The sequence below is a fragment of the Phodopus roborovskii genome, unplaced genomic scaffold (genome assembly GCF_943737965.1).
Source record: "Phodopus roborovskii unplaced genomic scaffold, PHOROB, whole genome shotgun sequence".
Classification (NCBI taxonomy): domain Eukaryota; kingdom Metazoa; phylum Chordata; class Mammalia; order Rodentia; family Cricetidae; genus Phodopus; species Phodopus roborovskii.
In genome coordinates this window covers 5,665,944-5,690,021 of record NW_026126566.1, presented here as the reverse complement: position 1 = coordinate 5,690,021, position 24,078 = coordinate 5,665,944, and the positions used below count along the sequence as shown (strand labels likewise).

At 42.7% G+C, this 24,078-nt stretch overlaps 1 protein-coding gene across 4 annotated transcripts in view; it reads left to right on the top strand.

The window, feature by feature from the left end:
* Sil1 (SIL1 nucleotide exchange factor) overlaps positions 1-24,078 on the top strand; it is a 218,031-nt gene that overhangs the window by 24,418 nt on the left and 169,535 nt on the right. Inside the window, exon 1 of one of the 4 annotated variants that reach the window (XM_051202274.1) lies at positions 4,461-4,481. The exons of the other annotated variants lie outside the window; for them this stretch is intronic. The gene's annotated coding sequence lies outside the window, so the exon portion shown is untranslated. Of the gene's footprint in view, positions 1-4,460; positions 4,482-24,078 lie in introns of those variants that run through there. 4 annotated transcript variants of the gene reach the window in all.

Here is a 24,078-nt window from a genome sequence, read left to right as displayed (position 1 = left end):
TTCAGTGACAACAGATCAAGCTTTCTGTCCGTGTCTCTCTCTCTGTCTCTCTGTCTCTGTCTCTGTCTCTGTCTCTCTGTCTCTGTCTCTCTCTCTGTCTCTCTCTCTCTCTCTCTCTCTCTCTCTCTCTCTCTCTCTCTCTCTCTGAGACAGGGTTTCTCTGTGTAACAGCTTTAGCTGTCCTGGAACTCATTCTGTAGACCAGGCTGGCTTTGAACTCCCGGTGATGAGCCTGCCTCTGCCTCCTGAGTGCTGGGATTAAACCACTGCCCAGCCATTTCATTTCGGTTCTTTTCTTTTTAGAATTGGATCACAGTTTTGTTGTTGAAGGAACAGCTGCACATCCTTTGTTTGGGTTGCATTGGTTCACTGTTCTTCCACTGACTCTGAGGTGAGAACTGCAAAAGCAGTTGCAGCCTCTCTCTTCTCATTATTGCAGGACCGGCTTCTCAGCTCTGTTCATGTTCTGCACCCACCCTCGATGGATAGTGGACTGTTGTGCAAACAGCTTTCACATGTGGTCATGTGTACATGGGCACAGCCAAGTTCCGAGGAAGACCCTTCTCTGATGCACATGCCTTCCTGTGCAGCAAAATCCAGAGACTTTGAAAGATAGAATTAGTGAAGTCTTCCCCTCCCCCCAAGAGACCTCAAAGCTCTTAAAATAAACCTTAAAAAGTCTGGTGCTCAGAGCTGCAGCTCTGAGAGCAGATGAATTGCAAGCCCAGTGCATCAAGACTCTCTCCTTCTCTGATCTTTTTCTGTTTTCTCTCTGCTTATTTTAATATCCTCTTTCATGGTCTTAACCTTTCAGAAATTTGGCTCCGGCCTTCCTTGCCAGCTGCCGGCAGGAGAAGCAGCAGGACTTCCGGTCCTAGTTTTCATGGCTTATATTTCTTCTGTGTCCCTTGCTTTGCTGCCCTAGTTCCTGGAATGTCATGTGGCTTTGGAATTTTGATGGTGTAAATTCTGGTCTCTTGATTTCGGTAGAATATAGAAGCTAGTTTTAAACATTTTGTTATTATTATTATTGAGAGAGGGTCTTCCTGTGTAACCCTGGCTGGCCTGGAACGTGTATACCTGGCTAACAGAGATCTTCCTGTTTCTGTCTCCCAAGTGCTGGGATTATAAAATCTTGTGCTACCCTACAGTTTTTGTTCTAGTGCTGCTTAATGGAAAAATTATGTCATCCTTACCCCCTTAGTGCAGTCTTTCTTTTCCTTCCTCCCTCTGTGAGCCCAGTTACCAGGGGAAATGGTGAATTCTTTACCTTGATTAATTTGGAGTATTAACCTATGAAGTTACAAAATATCATTTCAGAGCAAGATGTCAGGGAGGCTCCTTGCAGTTCCCATGGAACAAGTTGACCTTTCAGTTCATTTTTTCAACATCTTTGGGGACCCATTTGAAAAGAGCTCAAACCGTAATTAGGACTAAGCAAAGAAAATGAATGTGAAGTCAGAATGTTTAATAAGCTTAAGAACCCAGAACCTCCAGATACATAATAAACAGCAGTTTGAACTTTGTTCTCTTCCTTTTCTAAAATTTGGTGTGTGTGTGTGTGTGTGTGTGTGTGTGTGTGTGTGTATGTGTGTGTTTCACTTGGATACTTTGCTGTTTTATTGTGATACAATAAGAACCTGACTGGTGATGGATGGCCTCATGAGCTTCAGGTGGGAGGTGGGGGAGCAGGGGTGTCCTACCTCCCTTCAGGTACTGGAGGCGTCTGTCGTCTGGACAGGGGCTAAGCTAGATGATCCACTTGTCTGCCCCCAGACTTAAGGGATTAAGTATTTCCCATATATATATATATATATATATATATATATATATATATATATATTTATTTTTGTGAAGAATGGAAGAAATTTTCTGGACAGTTGTCTGTGGGACTTTGAACAGTGTAGAGACTCAAACCAAAGCTCCGTGCATTTGTTCCTGTAAGGACTGTATACATGATAGTAAGTAGTAAGCCCTTGCTGTGGCTCCTGTGATTCAGGCAGGCAGTTTGATAATCAGAGTCAAGAGCTTTAGGTGTGGTGGCACACATCTATAATCCTGCACCTGAGAGGTCAAGGCAGGGGATAAGGCTAGTTTGAGGCTGTCTCGAAACTATTAAACACAAAGATTTGGTAGGCAGTAGTCTAGTCATGGTCCAGACCATTGTTCTCCTGCTGTGGATATTTCTTTTAAGGTGTGTGTGTGTGTGTGTGTGTGTGTGTGTGTGTGTGTGTGTGTGTCCACAGAGGTCAGAAAAGGGCATAGACTTCCTTGGATATTTCTTTTAAGGTGTGTGTGTGTGTGTGTGTGTGTGTCCACAGAGGCCAGAAAAGGGCATAGACTTCCTTGAAGTTCGAGTTATAGACAGTTTGTGTGCTGTCAGATATGGGTACTAGGACCTGAACTCTGGTCTCCTGAAAGAGCAGCAACTGCTCTTCACCTCTGAGCCATCTCTCTAGCCCATGCAAGGAAGTTTTGGGTGGGGGGGATGGGTTGTGGGGATGGAGGGAGAAAGGGAGAGGGAGATTGTAGATATCAGAATCAGATCTGCTTTATAATTCTGACTCTTAGTAACACCGTGACCTTGAGAAAATGGCTTTACCTTTCTGAGTCTGTTTCTTTACTTTCAGTGGTAGGGTAATGATGGTACCTATGATGTGGGCTTGTGTGAGTTAATACATGCTGAGTAAATACCCTATATGTTAGCTTTGATTGCTGTTTGGGGAGACAACCCTTGCTGTGGTTTGCATGTGGTTTCCCAAGTTGATGTGTTAGAAACTTAACCCCAGTGCAGTCATGCTGAGAGATGGAACCCTTAAGAAGTGATCGGGCCCTGAGGGCCCTGCCCTCCTGATGGGTTGTTGCTGTGACTTCAGGAGTGCCTTGCTGATTAAGCGATACATCTGACCTTTATCTATGTCTGTCTTCTTGCCATGTGAGGACAGCTGAAAGGCCTTAAACAGGGCTGAATTCTGAATTTTACACTTCCCAGCTTCAAAACTGTGGGAAACCTGTTCTTTATGAGTCACTAAGTCTCAGGTATTATGTGTGTTGTAGCAGCCTCATGTGGACTTATACTATCCTTTTTGGCAAAAGAAAAGGTGGTGGAAAGTGGCTAAAGGACACTTAGAGAAGGTAAGGGACTGTGGGACAAGGAAAAGCATCCAGCAGAATGAAAAATAGGAGAATCCTAAGTGCCTTGTTAGTGGTTGTTTTACTATATGAGTAAATTCTAGGTCTTCCCTTTGTTAGTCTACCAAACTGATGTCTCTTAGGAACCCCAAACTGGTCCTCAGCAAAGAATCAATAGCTGTAGAATCCATAATATCCTCCACTAATAGAACATTGTTTTACAAACATTCTTGTTTTTTGTTTTGTTTTTGTGACAAGGCCTCCTGTATTCTATGCTAGCCTTGATCTTTAGATTTCTTGCCTCAACTTCCCTTTGTTGTTTTACTTTGAAGTGTTGTAAATAATTAAAGCTAGACTGTACTTGTCAAAATTAACTCAAAAATATTTTACCTTTGTTCTGACACGTTGTGTTTATTAGCTTGCTTGTTAATTCCTGAGTGGCTTAACTTGAGGCACCTCTATGCCCATCTACTCACACTGGCACTCAACTTGAAAATATCCAAAGAGGGGCCACCTAGTCCTCTTAGAGTCCAAAAGTGGTGAACAGCAATGTCTTTTGGGGCAGAAGGGAAGGTGAACTCCCTGGGGGCTGATACTCCTTCCTGCACATGTCTGTGTGGACTAGATGGAGCAGAACGTCACAAGCCAGGAGCTTCTTGATGTGGGTGACAGCTAAGTGCCAAGTAATGAATTGGATGAGATGAGGACCTTTGTGGGGCGGTCTCAGGTGCTTTCTCATGACGCATACCTGAAAATGTATGTACCAAGGACTTGGCTCAGTCTCTGGTCAGTGTTGGCTGTGATGGTGGAAGAAAGGGGGCGGCTCTTCTGCAGCCTGTACGTGCTGTGAAGAGCTGTCAGTCCTGGCTGCTTTAGGTCTTGGCAGGGTCACTCACAGGCAGATAATTCTAATGTGGGAAGGCTGTTTGCAGAAAAGAAGCAACACACAGTGCTCAAGAGTACAAACCCTGAGTCCCAAGGACCAGGGTCTGAGTATGGCTTTACCACTTGCTCCAGATTCCCATGGCTGCCGTGACAACAGAGCTTTGTTTTCTCAGAACTAGGCATTACTAGCCTGAAAGCCGGATGTTGGCAGGGCTGTGACTCCTTTGGAGGCTTAGGGCAGATTCTGGTCCTTGCTTCTTTCTGTTCTTAGTGACTCAGTGTTTCTGGGCCAATGGCCACCTCTCTGAGTCCTCACAGGTAGCATCTTTGAACCCATTTTTGCTTTGTCTTCATGTCATCATCTTCCTAGTCCTTTTTCTTCTCTTTTAGAAAGAAGCAACTTTATTGAGTATATCACAGAAGAATCACCTGCCTGAGACAGCAGGCTGACCAAGTATCCAGAGGTATTTTGGAACTCCTCTGTTTTAGGGAAACCCTTCACCCCATGCTATTCCTATTATGCAAATGAAGTCCTAGCTGGCTGATACTTTTGTTCTGGATGGAGGTTGGGCTCCTAGAGTGGTAGTTCCTGTAGTAAAGAATGCTGTAGATTTTATTGACAGTGTTTAGTTATGCTTCGGCTTTGACTGGAACCAAGCTACTCTTTTCTTTGGTGGACTTGCTTTCTGGACCAGGCTTAGCTTGTAGAATTCCTGCATAAGGACTTGTTTCCTTACTGGACTCTTGGTCTTGGCTGCCTTCTTTTTTAAAATGTAGCAGTGTATCTTGATCATATATATCCATATATTCATTCCCCACTGTCCTCTTTCAAATCCTGTTCTTGACCCAGCAACACTCAGGCATGCCTTCTTTCCACATTCCTTCCTGATAAAGCAACAAACCCAGTCTCAGGTAGTTAATTGCAAGGTTTTGTTTTTGTTTCTGTAGTAGTTGTTTTGAGCTGTGCAGGGATAACACAGTTTATGAGAGTGGGTTCTCTTCTTCCATGTGAATTCCAGGGATGGAACGTGGTCATCAGGCTTGACAGAAAGCACCTGTGTTCACTAAGCCATAATGCTAGCCCATTTTTTTTTTTCTGAGATAGGATCTCACTAATGAGAGAGATCACACACACACACACACACACACACAAATTAAATAAATATAATTAAAATTAACCTTATATAGAAAAAGAAAAGTAACCCACAAAACAACTCTATCTTCCTTCCCAAAGTCAAGAGTGTATATTTATGCTAGGCAGATAGGACAATACTGTAATCCTAGGAATTGAGAGGGTGTTCTGGTTAGTTCTGTTAGTGTGACACAAATGCACTGGGAAGAAGGAACCTCAACTGAAGAATTGCCTCCATTAGATTGGCCTGTAGAGCATTTTCTAGATTCATGATTGCTGTGGGAGAATCCAGTGAACTGTTGGCAGTACCATCTCTGGGCAGGAGGTCCCGGCTTGTATGAGAGTACAGCCTGCACAAGCCAAGGGGAACAAGCCAGGGAATACTGTTCCCTCTGTGGTCTCTGCCGCAGTTCCTGCCTCCAGGTTCCTGTCTCACTTTCCCTCAGTGATGGACCTTAAAGCATATGAAAAGAAATCCCTTCTCTCAAGTTGATTTTGGCCATTGTTATCACAACAGAAAAGCAAACTAGGACAGAGGGGGAGGCAAGAAAATCATTAGTTTGAGAGTTTGCAGCTAGCCTGGCCTACATAGTAAGATGTCGTCTTTTTAAAAAACAAAACAAAACAAAACAACAAAACAAAAAACAAACAAACAAAAAGCACTCGCCCAGCACTCAGGAGGCAGAGGCCAGCCTGGTCTACAGAGTGAGTTCCAGAACAGCCAGGGCCGCACAGAAAAACCCTGTCTTGAAAAAACAATAACAAAAAAACAGAATTTATTGTTATCAAACTCATTTTATCTTTGGCTATCACCCTTATAGTCACTCTCATTGTAAGCAAGTGTTTCCAAGGTTACTTCTACCCAGCCTTCTGTTTCCTTTTTTGGTATTTGAGCTGTTCTTCCAGAGTGTGAATATGTGTCCCCCAAGTCATGCCTTATTCCAACTGTGGGTCTATTTGGAGAATGGTAGTACTTAACTATGGCTATGGCCTTGATTCCATAGGCTTAGTGTTCCTCTAAGAGGTGATGCCAGTGAGCTTGCATACTGCTGCATTTAGGAAAGGTCTTGTTAGGACATTGTAAAAAAGGCAGCTGTCTGCAAGCTAGGATAGAGTCTTTCACCAGAATCTGTATTGTCTATGGCCCACATCTTAAACTCCAGCCTCCAGAATGCTGAGAAAATAAATGTTTGTTATTTAAGACACCAGTCTGCAGTAGTTTCTCGTTTTAGCTGAAGCAGTTTAATATAAGGAGATATAATCTGGCTGTTTATCTGCTTGTACCTAGATATTTAGGAATAAGCAAGGATATAAAATAATTCCTAGTTACTGTTCAAAATGGCCATGTTGCTTTGTTCTCAGGGCTAATTGTAACTCCATAATAAAGAAAGCAAGAATATAATTTTTACAGTGGTACTCAGTGTCTGATGGCTATTAGCAAAAGGTAGCTGTCCCTGGTGAGTTACTGTAAATACATTTAATCTGTTCTGTTACCTGCTGTTTCATGAATGTACCCCAGAAGCATCTTATCTTGTTTTTCATACTTGTCTTCTAGTGAGAAGTGTTCTGATTTGCAACTTCAGGGAATAATTACAATATTCATTAATTTCTGTTCTTTTCTTCCATTTATTTCTGGTTCCTTGAGAAAATTTCCCCTCAATCTATAATAACAGGAAGTAAGTTCCTTCATTAAAAGGTTGTTTTACAACACTGGTTTCTCTCTTGGCTTGGAGGGGGAAGGGCAGGCCTGGCCTCAGGCTACACTAGAGAATTTATTCTTATTACTATTGTTGTTGCATTGAAATTTCTGAGCAGGAGAGGATTATTTGATTTTTTTTTTTAATGAAGGATTTAGTCATAAACATTGATCATACATGTTATGTATAGGACATTGAGCATGGTGTTACAGGGAACACAATTTTTGTTCATAGAGGCTCATATTGATTAAATGAATGGGTAGCTATATAGAGTGACTTTAGTATTCAGAGACCCAAGCACAGGCCTGTAGAGTCAATGCCCCAGATGCTAGTGAATAGGTGTATATGTGCTGAATCTCCCTGGAATGCAGTTGAACTGAGAGCCCTCTTGAGGGCTATTCTAGTTTCATTTCTGTTGCTATGATAAAATACCCTGACAAAAAGCAACTGAGGGGTTTATTTGGCTTTCATTCAGTCCCTGAGGGGAGGTCCAGGCAGGAACTCAGCTAGTCAAATCCATGGCCCAGAGCATAGAGCAATGGATATACCAATGCTGTCTATATATTACTTTAGATCTCATGCCAAGGATATGGTGCCAACCAAAGTGGGCTAGGTCTTTCTGTGTTAGTGAATAATCAAGACAGTCTCCCATAGGCATGCCCACAGGCCAACGATCTAGACAGTTCCTCAGTTAAACTGTTCCCAGGTGATTCTAGCTTGTGTCAAGCTGACAGCGCAGCCACAATTCCCTTAGCATTTGAATCAGTAAGGAAGCAGTTGGGGCAATATAGAGGGGGGCTTGTTGCACTTTTAATTTTTCCTGGTATTTTGCCCCTCTGTGTCTATTTGTTACTATCGATGGGACTGTTATTTGTATTCTGTATAAATGAAGATTTATTTTTCTTTTTTTGAGAGCGTCTCTAACCAAGTCTAGCCTTGAATTGGGTCTGAAACCTTGAACTTCTAATCCTCCTTCTCACATCATACTTGGGATTGAACTCAAGGCTTCACAAATGGTAAGCAAGCCCTTTGAGCTACCTCACTGTTCTCTATAAATGCAGATTTAAGAATAAATAGCAAGAGATCGTCTGCGACAGTTGAGGTGGGCAGCTTGGCTCTGAATAGGACAGAAACAGGGAGAGCTGTGAGAGAAGCCTGAGAAAGGAATGAAGAGTGTCAGAAAGCAGAAGCCAACAAGAATTTGAAGTAATCTCAGAACATGTGGAAAATCAGGTTGGAAGGTCTCATCTGGGGGGGCAGATACTGGAGGATCTCTGCCTGTGAGAATGAAGAGAGACAGGAACAGTTAGCTTGGGTTATATTGGGAAGACTGGCTTAATTATTAGGCTACTTTTACCGTTTCCTCCATGCTGTCTCTCTTAAGGGTTCTTTTGAGACAGGGTTTCTCTGTGTAGCTCTGGCTGTCCTGAATTCACTCTGTAGTCTAGGCTGGACTTGAACTCACAGAGATCTTCCTATCTCTGCCTCCTGAGTGCTGGGATTAAAGCCATGCACCACCACTGCTGTTCAGCAATACTTCTGATATCACATGGTGCATATTCTTGTAAATGACCCTTTTGTCTTCTAAAAGGCAGGGTGGGGGCCCATTTTCTATCTTAGTTACTTAGTTATGGAACACCATGTCCATTGCTTAGCAAATGCCACACAGACCGCTGTTGAACATGTTTCAAGTTAAAGTCTGAGTGTGTTAAGGACAGTGAGGTGTGAGGACTTAGAGCTGTGGTGATGGTGATGACGGTGGCAGCACATAGGTAACTGTCTTTGGGAGGTGAATCAAGACAGAACGGAGTAAGGCTGACATTTCTTTTGTGTTAACTGCCAAGGTAGTTCAGACTGTTAGGTGTATTTAGTGTTAAGTACAGAATGAGTGTGATCCCCATCTTAACCTCAGTCTACCAGGGAGAAGTCACTTGAAAAAGCAATGCACTGTTGTGATGAGGCAAAGAGCATTGAATCTCCTCTAGAGGAGAGGGCAGGAAAAGCCTAGAGGAAATACCTTGGAACCTGAGGAGGAATTTGCAAGGTGAAGACTAGGAGGAAATGTCATTCCAAGCAAGGGTGGGGGTGTTGTGGGGCAGTGGGGAAAAGGCTGTGAAAGGGAGGAAGTGCGACTTTGACTGGGCTGGATGGTAAGTAAAGGGTTTGAGTGCAGAGTTTGGTCTGAGTGATAATCAGGGTTCTCTCTAGAGTAACAAAATTTATAGAATGGATCTCTCTAGATATAGGAAGGGGATTTATTAGAATAATTTATAGGCTGTGGTCCAGCTCATTTTACAATGGCTGCCTATGAATGGAAAATCCCAGAATTCAGTGGTTGTTTAATCCACAAGGCTAGGTGTCTCAGCTGGTCTTCTATATACATTTGAGTCCCAAAGAAGTCAGTGAAGGAATGGATTTGTTAGCAAGGCAGAAGCAAGCAGGAAAAGAACAAAGAATTCCTTCTTCCATGGAAGAAGGCATGAATAGATTAGAGGCAAGTCTTCCACTTCAAGGACTCTGATTTAAGTATGCCTTCTCACCCCAGATCCAGATTAGAAGTGGATCCTCCCACCTCCAGTTAAGCGAAAAGTCACTCACAGGAGTGCCCCATTAGATAATTCCACATATTGTCAAGTTGACAACCAAGAATAACCATCACAGTCTGTATTTTGAGGGTCACAGGAAAATACAGGTTTTCAACAGGGTGGGAGATAGTGTCAGATTGATGCCTGTTGAGTAATCTCATTAACATTTAATCAAGGCGTGTCCGTGTAATTTGCTGATCTTGGTACCCCAGGATCCTTTGGCAGAGCGATGAAGGTTACCTCATTTTTCCAGGTTACCACTTGTATGTGGATTCTGAAGCCAGGAAGGGATGTGGCCTGCTACAGGCCCGAGGGCCAGGCATTTGATCTCAGACCTGTAGCCCAAGGCAGTGTTGCTGAGCCCTTGGGGTTCCCTGTTGAGGAGAAACTTCTCCTGCCTCTTCTCAGCTCTTCCCTTCCTCAGCTCTCACTGCAGAGTGCCTGCACAGCAGCTTAAAATTCCCCAGTCATGCTCTGTACAAATTGAAAAATCTTACAACAATGTCATATCAACAGAAGAAGTTCTGAAAAGTAGGACTAAGAAATAAAGACCTCTCTGCCTTTCCTGCCTGCAAGGGAATTTGAAAAATATAGAATTCTAAGTCTTATGTTAAATATCCTTGGGGTTTCTTTTCCTTCTCTTTAAAAAGTTTTTTTCTATTAACCAAAAATCCAGCAGAGACACTTGTGGGAAGATAGCTCCTTTCGGCTGGAGCTCCAGCTCCACATTGTGAGCTTTTTAATTTTCTTTGGTTGGCAGTGGGTTGGGACCCAGCTGTGCAATCACTGGGGCTCAGCACAGTCCTGTTTTGGGGTAAGGTATCGCTGGAAATCTGTTTTCTCCTTGTACTTACATAATGAAAGACAAATTAAATCAATTTTTAATCAAGGAGATGAATGACAGGGTTTTCCTTAGAAGAGAAATCATAAGGCCCCAAAGTACTAGATATGATAAACAGTGAGGTTTTTATTTGCGTGTATGCTGCTAGGCATGGTTGAATGTCAGGAAACATTTGGAAAGCTGCCATGCCTGGGAGATGAAGGGGAGTGCATTTCTCCCTGTGCTTTTCTTACTCTTCGGGCACACCTGTGTGTTCCAGCATTTATGGTTGTGTTCAGAAGCAATGGAATAAATGAAAGGTTGTTTGATGAAGCCCTTCTTCCTCTCCTGCTGCTCCTCCTCCTGGCCCCTCATCCTGCTATTTATTCATTTTTCATTCAGCATACATTTATTCCTTCTGAGGTGGTATGAGGGTCAATTTCAAGGAAAAGAGTGAAGGCAACATTTCCAGTGAGTCAAGACTGAGAGACATGCTTTATCTTCCCTATATTTTGTCTTTTATTTTGGAAAACAGAGTTCCAGGTTACTATCAATGCCAACATCCTTCTGAGAATTGCCTTCTTACATCTGCTTTGGCAGATGCAGATGATTCCACCCACTGATTTTCCTTATGGCAGTGTAGGATGGAGGAGGAAATAGGAATGGAGACTCCAACTCAGTGGCTATCCTTGGAATCTTCCTCCATGGGCAGTGAAGGGTGAGTGTGTCAAGCTGAGCTTTCTTTGCTTGGGATTTGAGTTCCATCATAACAGGCCTCACTTTTAGATTCTTGGCTTTTAAAGCAATGACATTTCTAAAGAATCTATGCAGGAGCCAGATCTTCCCTGAAGCTTACTCTCTGATGTCTATTGCTGTTGAATGGGCTCTGTGAATGCTTTTCTTTATCTGAAGAAAAAGTGAGTATCTTATTGAGAGCTATTTAAAGGGGTCCAGGACAGTGGATATTGGTTATTCCAGTGACCCTGGGCTGAGCAGGTAAAAGCTGTGACTTCTGCTTCCTCACTGTGATGTTCTGCCTGGGTCTGACCTATTGAAAGCCTATAGGTACTGACTTCACCTAAAAGACCTGCTTATAACAACTAGAGATTTGAACGGGAACATGGAGGATAGAGAAGCATGGCAAATGAACTGACCATAGTTGATAAGTAGAAGGAAAGGGGAAGTTGGAATTCAGAGCGCATGTGTTTCTGACATGGGTAGGAGAGCTAGCAGGCAGCTCTAGAGGAGGTTCTGGCATTTAGAGCAAAGAACAGGTCCTTATTTTGAACTTAAGTGTGAAATATAGAGGAGACTATAGTAGGATTATCTTTCTGGCAGCATGAAGGCTATGCTGAAAATCTCATGTTGCTTTCATGTTCAAATTATTCTCTGTGTGTAGATAATGTCATACAACTCCAGGTCTGTTTACTGTCTCCTTCTATTAAGAAAAATAGAAATGGGTTTCTAAGAGCAAACTACGGACTTACAGGGCTACGGAATGAGTTCATGGGTAGAGTTCACAGACTATGATGATCCACTTATCTAGATGGCAGGCTTCAATCTATCCCTGTTTCTCCTTTAAGACCATACTGTAAAAGGATATTCCAGAGATTTTTTTACTAGGACAGTAGTACAATGAGCTGTGTGTTCAGAACTTATCAAATATGTATGGGAAAGAAGGTCTTTGTACATCATGACGTTTGCTGCACATCAGCTCTTTGCTCATATATATATCAACAAATATATGCTGGAACAAAGAGCCTAGTTTTGGGTCTTCAGGTCTTTAAAAAGTACCATGGCCTCTACTTGAAATGCTCCCTTCATTGTCTTTTGACTAATTTCTTTTCCACTTTTAATCTTCCAAGTTTACCTCTTCTTTCAGTAAACCTTCTATGACCCACATACCATGGTGGAAACATCTGTATTCTTGCCTGAAAGCTGTCCTGGCAGGGTTCTTTAACCTAGTGTGACCTGTGTTCTGGGAGCTCCTAGGCAAGAACATCCCTTTTTGTTTATTCTCTGCACCCCCAGCAAAATATGTATGGAAGGATGTGTTCTTTCAGTTGGATGTGTTGAAGTAACAACTGGATATGAATGTTCCAGGTTTTTTTCACCTTTTCATAATTCTGTATTTTTGCTCTTCTTATATAGCTCTTCTATTTGGGAAAGAACAATGTCTTTGCAAAAATACTTTTTCTTGGGGGGGGGATACTAGACTGTTAATTGCTTATCTAGGGTTGAAATGGTTTTTGTGTGGGTGTGAAGCTCAGGTAGTAAGTGGACTATGTGTCAGTGTTGTGTAGGCACAGTACTTTAGATGCTTTCCATATCCCTGTGAATTATAAGCCAAACATCTTGCTTCTCTGAAGCCACAGCTTATGTCTTTATGTATTGTTTATGGGAGTGGTTGCTTTTCATGGTGAGAGCCTTGCAGTATTAACCAAATTTCTTGAACCTAGAATTTTCTCTTGGTATTACCAGAGTCTGCTGCTGCTGTTTGAGAGTCACTACAAGAGGAGTCTGAGTGCTGGGAGGCAGAATGGAATAATTACAAAGAATTGCTTCTCGCCTGGAAAGGATAAGCTCTTTAGGCAACGTAGAGGAGGGTGTAGGGGAAGACTGAGCAACAGAGACAGAAAAGTAAGGAGACTAGAATGAACTGAGGTACTTGCTATAAAGCCAAGGCAAGAGAGAACTGGCATCTCTATACCCTTGTTACTCTTCAAACGATGTTCTTTTGGGGTTGGAGAGATGGCTCAGTGGTTAAGAGCACTGGCTCCTCTTCCAGAAAACTAGGTTTGATTTCTAGCTCACAACCATCTTTAACTCCAGTTCCAGGGGATCTGACTCACTCTTCTGTCCTCCACAGCCACCAGGCACACATGTAGTACACAGCCAAACATGTAATAAAAACACTTATGCACACAAAAAATTTTTAAAAAAAGATGTCTTATAACCCATTGGAGTTGGGTGATGACCAAACTATAGGCTTAAAATGCTTTCTCAATTTTTGCCTGGTTATACTCTTTTAGACAGGATACACTCTGTCTAAAAAGCAATTGATAAAGTATACTGTTTCTAGGATATGTTTACATTGGCAGTTAGGTGGCATGTCATTCTCTTCCAGCTAATTTAGTTCAAGGAGAAGGCTAGCTAGCAAGTCATCCCCATGGAGCTTACTGTGGCAAGAGAGACTTAGGGGTCCTGCTGGCATCCCCATCACAAGCTCACTCACTGGAACCCAGAATCCCTTTGCAAATTCCCATCTTGGATGCGCTTTTGGCTAGCTGTACCTCTGTCAGTTGCAGGCTGATGACTCCTGGCAGGCTGGGATTTGGTTGGTGGCATCTTGCAGGGCCCTCTGACCCTACCTGCTGTACAAATCTTGTTGTGGAACCCTTATTAACATGCATGACTATTCCTTGATACACCACTCTTAAGAAGAACAGATACCAGATGGGAAAAGTAATTCTCTTGGGTGTATGTGTGCTTTAAAAAAACTACACTTTAAAAAATAAATTGTAGCCATATTTGGTGCTTTTCCATGCTCAGAATGTTTATCTTGTTCTTACTGTCTGTCCTATGGAGACCAGCAGAGTTGTAAAGAGGAGCCACCTCCTTAGAAAACCTGGGCAACTCTTGGTGCTTCCCCAGGAATATGCAATGTATCTTTCTCCTTCCATTTCTTGCCAAGGTCAGGGCCTGGGAATGACTCCTCAAAGCAGCGTACTTTGTATTATTGTCCAGGGAGCCTAACTAAGAGGCCAAGGAATGTTTGAAGTTAAAGTATTATATTGTTCAGATTAAAGTTTTTAAACTATCAGTTAATTGATGTTTTTTAATACTGTTAATTGAAATCAAGTTCGATTACTATAGTTGACATAGATACTGGACAAATGCAGGTTCAGTGCTGAAGTGTAGGACATAGTTGGACACAGAGTTGGAGAAGATACAATGAACAGTTTACAGCTGCTGACATAATTCAGCTGTTTCCCCATGCTGATTGCTCTCCTCTGTAGTGCTGATGCAGTAAATTGTTAATGGGTAAGCTCTTGCTGTGCCAATCAGGGTTGCAGTGAGGCTATTTGGATAGTTGGAATAGCTCTGAGGTTGGGAGGACATTTGAAGTTTGACGCTGATCCCATATTCTCCTTTAGCCCTTGCATAGGACCCAAGCTTGAGGCGTGCTTTGATTTGAGGGCTGTATTCCCATCAATCACATATCAGAAGGTCAAAGTTTAAGTTCTTTGACCATTTTCAAATAGTCTTTCTATTTTTTGAGTTGTAGGAGATGTTTTATGTATTTTGATATTATATTCTTATCAGCTATGATCTATAAACATATTCTCCTGTTCTCCCGTGTTCCTCTCAGTGCTGGGCATAAAAGCCCTGGTCTTGTACATGATAAGGAAGCTCTCTATCAACTGAACTATATCCCCAAACCATTTTTTAAAATCAATCTTATGTTTTTTGATGCAGAAATGTCTTGAAAAATAAAGTTTGAAAGTATTTATGAATTACTTTGCTTTGTGAATGTCTGCATGTGTGTATGAGGCCAGAAGAGAACCCTGGATCCCTCGGAGGAGTTTCAATTTTTTTGTTTGGTTGGTTGTTTTTCGTTTTTTTGAGACAGGGTTTCTCTGTATAACAGACCTAGCTGTCCTGGAACTCACTCTGTAAACCAGTCTGGCCTTGGACTCACAGAGATTGGAAAGCCTCTGCAATCAAAGGTGTGTGCCACCACCACCTGGCCTGAATTACAGGTTCCTATGGGCTATCTGGGCTACTGTCTAGTACTCCCTATTTGAAGCTGAGTCAACAACTTTTTCATACTTTGCTTTGGCACTGCTGCCCTGACCACTTTCCTGGGGAGCCAGCCACACTGATGGTTCTTCCGACTCAGACTGGAGGCTGCCATGGCAAATAGGGTCAAGTTGTGGCTTTCCCCATGTGTTCTGTTTCCTTGGTCTGATCCTGGACTTGCTGAACAGGCCTCTAAGTTATTCAGGAGATCATCGAAAGAGAGTTTGTTTAGTATTACTTGTGTAGTTAATATTTCAGGATAAAATACTTCATTGAGTACAGCTTTCCATAGTTCTAGGTTTATGTATGATCATAGATATGGCCACACACACTTTGTTTAAACTAGTAATTCATATATGTAATGGCTCTGCTTCTACTCTAAACAGGTTCTCATTATGATGCAGGTCTAGCTGACCTAAAATTCTCCAGCTAAAACAGGATGGCCTTGAACTCTTGCTGATCCTTTGACTTGTCTTATCACTAATATTTTATGCACCTGTTTTTATTGATCACAATAGACATTTTTAAAAACTATTTCGTGTGTATAGGTGTTTGCCTGCATATATGTCTGGGTACCATGATTATGCCAGTACCCATGGATGCCAGTAGATGGTGTTAGATCCACTATGGCTGGAATATAGTCAGTTTTGAGCTGCCATGTGGGTACTTGGAATTGAATCCAGGTCCTCTGGAAGAGCAACCAGTGCTAACTGCTGAGTCATCTCTCCAGTAAACAATTTTTAAAATGGCTAATTGTTTGGTATTCCATGGTTTTTCTTAATGTTTTACTTTTGCTCAATCAATAGGTTTTTTTTTTTTTTTTTTTTTTTTTTTTTTTTTTTTTGAGTGTCAGATAGTGTTGGATCTTGAAGATAAAAGATTAGGCAGTCTATTATCCCTAACCCTTGTGGATTTGCCAGTCAGATGGATTTCAGTTGTGACAAGCCTGTGAAGTAGAACTTGACTGACCACCCAAGAGAGCATAGTGTTCCAGTTCTCTTTCTATTGTTGTGCTGAAATACTTTGGCTAAAAGCAGTTTAGGAGGAGAAAGGGTTTCATCCTACTCTTCCAGATCACAGTCCATCATTGAGGGGAGTCAGGTCAAGAACCTGAAAGCAAGACTGCTTGTTATTTCACACAGCATTTCCTCCAATCCAGGAGGAAATCCAGCAGAAACCAAGGGAGAAGGCTGCCTGCTGCCTTATTCTTGGGTTTGCTTACCTAGCTTCTGGTAGAGCCCAAGACTACTTGCCCAGGGGATGGTTCTGCCCATAGTAGCCTTCCCATTACACTAATAGTCAAGACAGTAACACACGTGCCTAACTGATAAAGACAGTTAACTCAATTTAGACCTTTTCCAAGTGATTCTAGCATGTGCCAAGTTGACAGCTAATGAATAGGTAGGCTCCTTTTTTTCTTTTCTTTGGCTAGACTCTAGTGTTTCTGAGGCTGGCCTTGAGGTGGTGCTCTTCCTGCTTGCTGGCTATGCCGGGATTCATTCTCACTTCCCACTCTCACTTTGGTCGCTTTTAATGTTTCAAACTTTATATCAGCATATATTATACATAAATAATTGGTCTTATGTCATTTTCATACATGTATATGACATAGTTTGACCATATTTGCCCCATTGCCCCACCTTTTTAAAAATAGTCTTGTCTAGAATTCAATATCTATATAGTCTACTTGAACTTCAAACTTCCTGTCTCAGTCTCCTAAGTTCTGTGATTACAGGCTTGTACCACAGTGTTCCTCCTTGTCTTCTGAGATGCAAAGGAGACTTTGGCAGAATAGTGGTAATTCTACTTATAATGAGTATCTCAGCAAAGCCCAGGAAGTCTAGTCCTGGGAGCCTGGCGGAGGTAGCTCTGAAATAAGGCTGCAGAAGCATAGAGGACTGCCGTTTCCTAGGCAATACTCTGCTTAATATTTTTAGCATGTGGTCATGGCAGAACTAAATGTAGTTTCTGATCCCAAATTGGTAATAAATGTAGATATATTTAGAGTCAGAAACAATGCATTTAAAATTCTCTGCTCCCTAATTGTGTGCCAAGTGCTGAGTTTAGGTTTCTTTGTTTCTTGGCTACCTACCCAGCCTCCCACCATCTTTGGGAGAAGATGCCTGATTTTCTCTGGGTGTTGGGTGGGATTGTGAAACCCGTGAGTTATGGTTCTTTGAGTTATGTTGAGAGGCATATGATTTTTTGTTTCTGCCCACGTATGTAAATATATATGTTTTAAAATTCATCTTCCTTTCAAATTTTAAGGATGTGGTATCATAAATAGCTGTGGGCTCTTAGGCACTTTAAGAATAGAATAAAATGTTTCAGTTACCTGAAGATAGTCATAGCCAGCACGGGTAGTTGTAAGTTCTGTGATTGGTGGCCTAGCCACTCATATTGCCACAAAGTGTTTTTGCAAGTAAATGCCCTCCCCACCCCCTTGAGAACCCTCTGTAAGTTAAGGAGAGCTCTGGTTGTGTTGCCTGTCTTATAAGTTGTATTTCAAGTTAGTTGCTTACAGTATTGTCTTTTCTCATGGCATATTCCCCAGGGAACTTTCTTTTAAATAATTGTACTGCCTTAGATGTGGAAAGCTTCGTTATCTTTGATTTGAAACCTTTTGATACCAGTAATGCTATCTTTGGTATATTCTATTCTGTAGAATATGGTCTACTTACTTCAGATACTGAGGCTATTGCTAAAGTGTATCTGTGTGGGGGTGGAGAGATTAGCAGCTCTTGCTTGCAGGGCACCTGGTTCCCAGCACCTAATAAATGTCTGTAATTCCAGTTCCAGGTGATCTGATGCCCTCCTCCGGGCTCTGAGGGGACTGTTTGCAAGTGGTGCACTTACATGCAGGCAAAACACTCATACACATAAAAAATAAAGATAAACAAAAATATAAAATGTATCCATGTGAGTATGAATATCAAGTGCTCATAACCCATACCAGCACAGAATAAGGGTTGGTATATAGACCAAGCCAGCCTCAAACTCACAGAGAGCTTCTTGGTTCTGCTTCCTGATGGGATTGAAGGTTTGTACCACTGTGCCCAACTGAGCTACAAGATTCTTTGAACTTCCACTTTGTGTCAGGTACTGTTCTCTGTTTAATCTGATAATCATGCTACTAAACAGTTATTATCAAGTCTCTTCGTATATAAAGATATTGAGACGTAACAACATTAATCTTGTGGCCCAAAGTCACACAGCTTGTGAAGCACACCTGAATCAATCCAGAGTCATTATATTGGAGTAGAGATGAGATGGAGTAGAGTTTCTTGTAACTTTTATTGTTATTATTAGCACCAGTTGGTTGCTCTCAGTACCTCAGGCAGAGCCAAGGAACAGTTATAAAGGAGTGTCTTCTTGCTACTCCATGATAAAAGCTCGTCTAGTGGAAGGCACACTGACCAGCCCCTTCTCCCTCCATGTGTGTATGTGTTGGGGGACATACAGTAGTTTGGACATGCTAGAAGCAGGTCTGTCCACAGCAGGACCCCAGTAGGCTCATTTAAAAATTTCTGTCATAACACAAAATGTTAGTTTTTATTTATACTATTTCAGAACAGATAAAATGATGGATCCAGTTTCTGTGGCTGATTTCACAGACCCCTGGAGATAAAGCATGGCCTATGACAAGAGACCAGGTTCAGGGGCCCAACTGGGCTTTAAATTCTCACTCTATTGCTCTCTGGCTGCATGAACTCTGGCTAGTTACTTAACCTCTGAAGTTTGGTCTCCTCACGGGTAAAATGAGCAGCATGTTAGAACCACCTCAGAGGGTTGTTGTGGAGAGTAAATGAGCTCAGCACTTTGCTTCGAACATAGACAGTGCTCTATAAATGTTGGACACAGTTATTATTTGACAGAATTTATTTTCCTCTGGGATGCTTAGTTATTGCATTGAAATAGTGGGGGAAGGAGTCTGACTGATGTATTCCTTTTCCACACCAATTGCTACAGTACACTCAACAAAGAACAAAAGCTGCTGAGCAGACTGGGACATGATTGGGGACTCAGGGTCTGTAGAATTAGGTCTGACATGAGTTTCTCCTTGCAGAATTTGTTTCCCTGCCCCATTTCTCTGATGGTGTGACTGAACCTCACTGTCCTGGGAATGTGTGTGCTGGGAGATGGCTGTATATTATCGTAGGAACCTGTTCCATGGCATTGGAGAAACCCTCTTTTATACTATTGAAGTACATTTTTTAAAATTAGGGCTCCAGTAGGATGTTGAAAATTTCTAAACTCCGAAGTGTGCTACCTTGGCCTCCATTTGTTTAAACCTTTTTTTTTTTTTTTACATGTGTGTTCCTCTTTGAATAGCCCTCTTGCTGCTCATTGCCACATCCAGTGTACCAACTCCTCCTCATTTAGATTGGTCTCTTGGCATTGCTGTCTACAACTTGATTTTTTCTTCTGATTCTCTCTTATATCTTTTAAAAATACTTATTTTTATTATTTTTAATTATGTGTAAGTATATGTATCCATGTGGGTATGTGCATGTAAGTGAAGGTGCCCACGGAGGCCAGGGGTGTTAGAACCCCTGGAGCTGGGTTACATATGGTTCTGAGCTGTCTGATGTGGGTGCTGGGAGCTGAACTCTTGGGAGAATAGCACATGCTCTTAACTGCTGAGCCATCCTTCCAGCATTTCCTCCTGCTCTCTTTTTAAAAATATTTTAATTATTTGGCAATTTTTCCAAGTGCTGAGGAGGCAGAGGCAGGTGGATCTCTGTGAGTTTGATGCTAGCCTGGTCTACAAAACAAGTTCTTGGACAGCCAGGGTTACACAGAGAAACCTGTCTTGAAACAAACAAACAAACAAACAAACAAACCAACAGAAAGACATGTATTTTGATTATAACCACACTTTCTTACCCATTCTTTCCTTCCCTTTCCATTTTCTCAGGTTTCTCCTTTCTTCCCACCAAGTTCTTCTCCTACTTTCATGTCTTTTTTTTTTTTTTTTTTTTTTTTTTTTTAATGACTCAGTTTGATCCTGGTTGCTTGTATGGGTATAGATTTTGGGTTACTTACTAGAATGTGGGTAATTTACCAATGGCTATACCAATGAAGAAAAATAATTCCCCTAGTAGCTGTTAACTAACAGTAGCTCTTCAGCTAGGGTGGGGCCTCTGTATGTCCTACATCCAGTGTGTGATGCCTTCAGCATGAGGGCCTTACCATCCTGTTTTGGTGTGCAACCAAAAGCAATAAATCTAGCCATATTGCTTTGGGTGCTGCAGGGGCATCCCCGAACACAGGAAGGTGTCCCACACTTGGCACTGGTATTTTCACTTAATAACGCATGGCTTCTAGGAGCAGCACTATCATCCGTGCAGTCTCTGCTCTCTTGGAGCGTGTAACTCTACACATTGGTCTCACTGCTGCTCCTCTGCTTTCTCAACTTGCTGCTCTTCTTTTCCTAACCTGCAGTGGACACTGAGGACTGTTGTTTGTCTACTGCCCTTTGCACTCTGAGGTTTCTCCACAAGACAGTGATTCTACTTTTGTTGTTTTGGTCTTCACTCCTGTTCTCATGGCACCAAAATCCTTGCCCAACTCATTTTCCCTTCCGTTTTGTTTTCAACAGGACCTTTATGTATCTACTGTTCTGCTCTGTGGCTGGTTGAACGGCTGCCTTGTCATCTGGATTTCAGCAATCCAAATGAAAACTGAGCTTTAGCTTCCAACATTCAAATTGATTGAAGGCTGTGACCAGTCTGGAGAGGGACAGGCGAGACTTTCTTCTATTCAATCACTTTGCTTGTCTCTTGATTGCTCTTAGCTATAGCCATTATGTTTTGTCTCTGAGATTGCAATTTTCTGATAATCTATTTAGCTACTTCCTTGAAAATATGTACTTCATCGTACTGGAGTGGGCACGAGACTGGTCTTGCCAGGCTGGAGATGGCTCAGTGGCTAAGAGACCGACCATGCCCTCCCACCTCTTAGAGTACAAAGGATTAAAAAGCGTCGAGAACGTGTCCTCACTGCTCACTTTTCCGTGCTGCTTTGCTCTCCTTCCAGGGCTCTGGTTCCAGTTGGGCCTATAGAGCCCTCTTGGCTCCTGTGTTCTCTGGCAGAATGAAGTCTGTCCTGTGCTGCTGTTGGAAAGGCCTCATGGGCTGTCTCTCAGCACTGCAAGAATGGCCTTTGGCCTGTGGTTCTCTGGCAAGGGACAGACTTGTGTTCACTGGAAACTTGTATCTTCCAATAGTCCTCTCTCACTTTTGTTCTTGGCTGCCTTGGACTTGAGAGAAGATACTATTTGCTTCACCCTAGGGATGACTTTTCTACTTGGGGAAAATATAGTGCCTATCGCACTGGCCAGTTCTGAGTCTACTCTGGCTAGTGGATGGACTGCAGTTAGCAACCATATTTCTTTTGATATTCAAAAATTCTGTATTCTGTTCTTTCTTGACTTTCTGCTTAGTATGTATTTTGGAAAAAAGCCTATTTGTCTGACCACTCCAAACCTAGTTCTCTTGTCCTTCAAATTATTTAACATCCCACTTTTTTCTTAAGCCTTAGTATGCTGCTGCTCCATGTCAGGGCTGGCCTTTCAGGGTCCTTTGTTTTTCATGTTTGTCTGCTTAAATGAGGTAGTTAGCTTCTGTTTGTGAAGAGGTGAGTGACTGTATGCGCGTTTGTACGGCCCATAAATAGTAATGAATGAGTGTCTGTGGGAAGACCGACCTCATCCTCCAACCTTCAGTTTGAAAGCACGGGATTGTCTCACAGCTGGCTCTGCAGCTGGTGGTTCTGTGTGCTCGCGCCTGGCTCTCTGCATGCTAGTATGCTGAGAGAGCTCTGAGAGGATTGGATCTGCCCTGGGATTTCAGCTCAGAACTGGCCATATTCAGGTGTGGAGGGTTTCCTTTAACATCTGTTGTCTTCACCTCCCAGGAATAGGTACTCAACAAAAGCCTGTGGGCCAGCTGGAGATTGTGTGGACCTTGGAACCTGAAGGTGTGGGCTCTAGAATGTGATTCTGGGGTTACTGGCTTGCCCTTACTGCCTGGGGTCAGGGACCACAGTGATTACTTTTCCAGTGATGGAGGGATAGCTAAGTACCAAGTGCTACGCTAAACACTTTCCATTAATTTCTTATTTATTCCTCTGTGCATTCTTTGAGGTAGAAACTCTTATTATGATCATTCTATAGGTGAAAAGTAAAGCCTAGCAAAGTTGTCTTTAAATATTTTTTATTACATTTATTTTGTATGTGTGTGGGTGTGTATATGCCACATTGTGTGTGTGAAGGTCAGAGGACAATTGCAGGAGTCCTCTCCTTCTGTCATGTAGGTTCTGGGGATTGAACTCAGATCAGGCTTACCCACTGAGCCATCCTGCTGGCTTTCTAAAGTTGTGTCTAAGATCATGTAGCTAGGAGTTTGTCAGAATTGATCTTTTTATATCTGTCTGACTCTAAATCATTGTGCTATGCTTTCTACCCAATCTTTTTGTCTCTTTAGTTTCCTTCTTATAAAATAAAATTAGAAATTCTTGCCCTTCTGCTTTTCCTAGAAGATGGAGGAATATAATATAGATCCATATACTGTAGGTAGGACAAGACTCCAGAGACTCCAGGTGGGCCACTGATATGGCTTGTCTTGCCCTGAACATTTTCATATGTTCAGCCTTCCCTTGGTCTCCCTGTGCACTGTTCCTGAGACTCGGGGGCAGCCACACTCTGTCTGTGTTAGCCAGCCATGTCAGAATGCGCCTGGGACCCCACAGTCCCCTTTCTCTCCCTTTACTGCTTTCTTGCCATCTTCTTTCTTCGGAAAAGACTAAAGTTAGCAGAGATTGTCTTGTTTACACACAGACCTCTCCTCCAATCTGTGTGAATGGAGTGGAGGACAAAGCAGCTTGAGGCTCCAGGGAGGCACAGGGAGTTTGGAGGCCACTCCTCAACCGTTGCCCAAGCATCTGTTCTGGGCTACCATAAACTGACAATACAGATGGCCAAGAGCACCTGTTTTCTGTATCGGAAGAGGCACTACCTACAAATGGTTATCTCAAGCACCTTACTGTCTCCCTTGTCCCAGAGCCAAGGGCACCGAAGGAAAGAGTCACTGGGAGACTTTGACATAGTCCCCTTTCCTGGACCGAGTGCTGCTTAAGGTGGGTGGAGGCCATACATGGAAGGTTTGCAGATCTGTTCTCCATGAAGCCAAGCATGGTGGGAGGGTTTGTTTGGCAGGGCATGCAGGGTGAACTTGGGACTGTGGGCAGCAAGTGCTTTGGGAGGCACTCTCCTCAGGCCTAGTGGGATGCCATGAATTTGCTTTTCTGTTCAAATTTTCTTTTGTGGCCCCAGCTGCCTGGGTCCCTGGGTGCCGTTCTCAGGGCATCCTGGCAGAGTGCAGCTACTTGCTGCTTCCACTTGGCCTTTCCCCTGTCCCTTGACTGCAGCCAAAGATCATGGCAAGCTTTGTCGGTATCCTCTCTACCACAACCAAGTAACTTGGCTGCAAGCCATGCCTTAAAGGACAGACACTTAACCCTGCTATGTGCTGCCGAATTTGTACTTGTTCTCTGGGTGTCCCTGCAAAGCCTGAGAAACGTACTCCTTTGACCTAACCTCGCTTCACCTAGATCTCTCCTCGGACTTCCCAACAGCCCACTCCTAACTCCATGCCTTCTGTCTTTTGTGGGAAAACAAATGGAAGCAATAAGTAGGTCAGGTGTGTGGTCCTTGTGGAATTATTGAGGAGAGATGAAGGATCCATTTTTCAATTGATCTCTCATCCTTTGTATTGGCAGCAAATGTTCCTGCTGGCGTGAGTGTGTGCATAGGAGATGGAGGTGGCGAGAGAGCCCTGTGGGAGCTGCCGTTTCTCTGCCCTCTATTCCCCTTCCTACTCTAGGAGACGAGACTGCTGTGTGTGCATCGGCTGTCCCTGACTACTGTTCCTCAGTCTCTTCTGGGCCTCTTGTTTTTTTTTGTCATTTTGCCCTTGACTTCTCATTTGTCTTTCCCGTCGCCAGTCATATTTATCCCTGGCT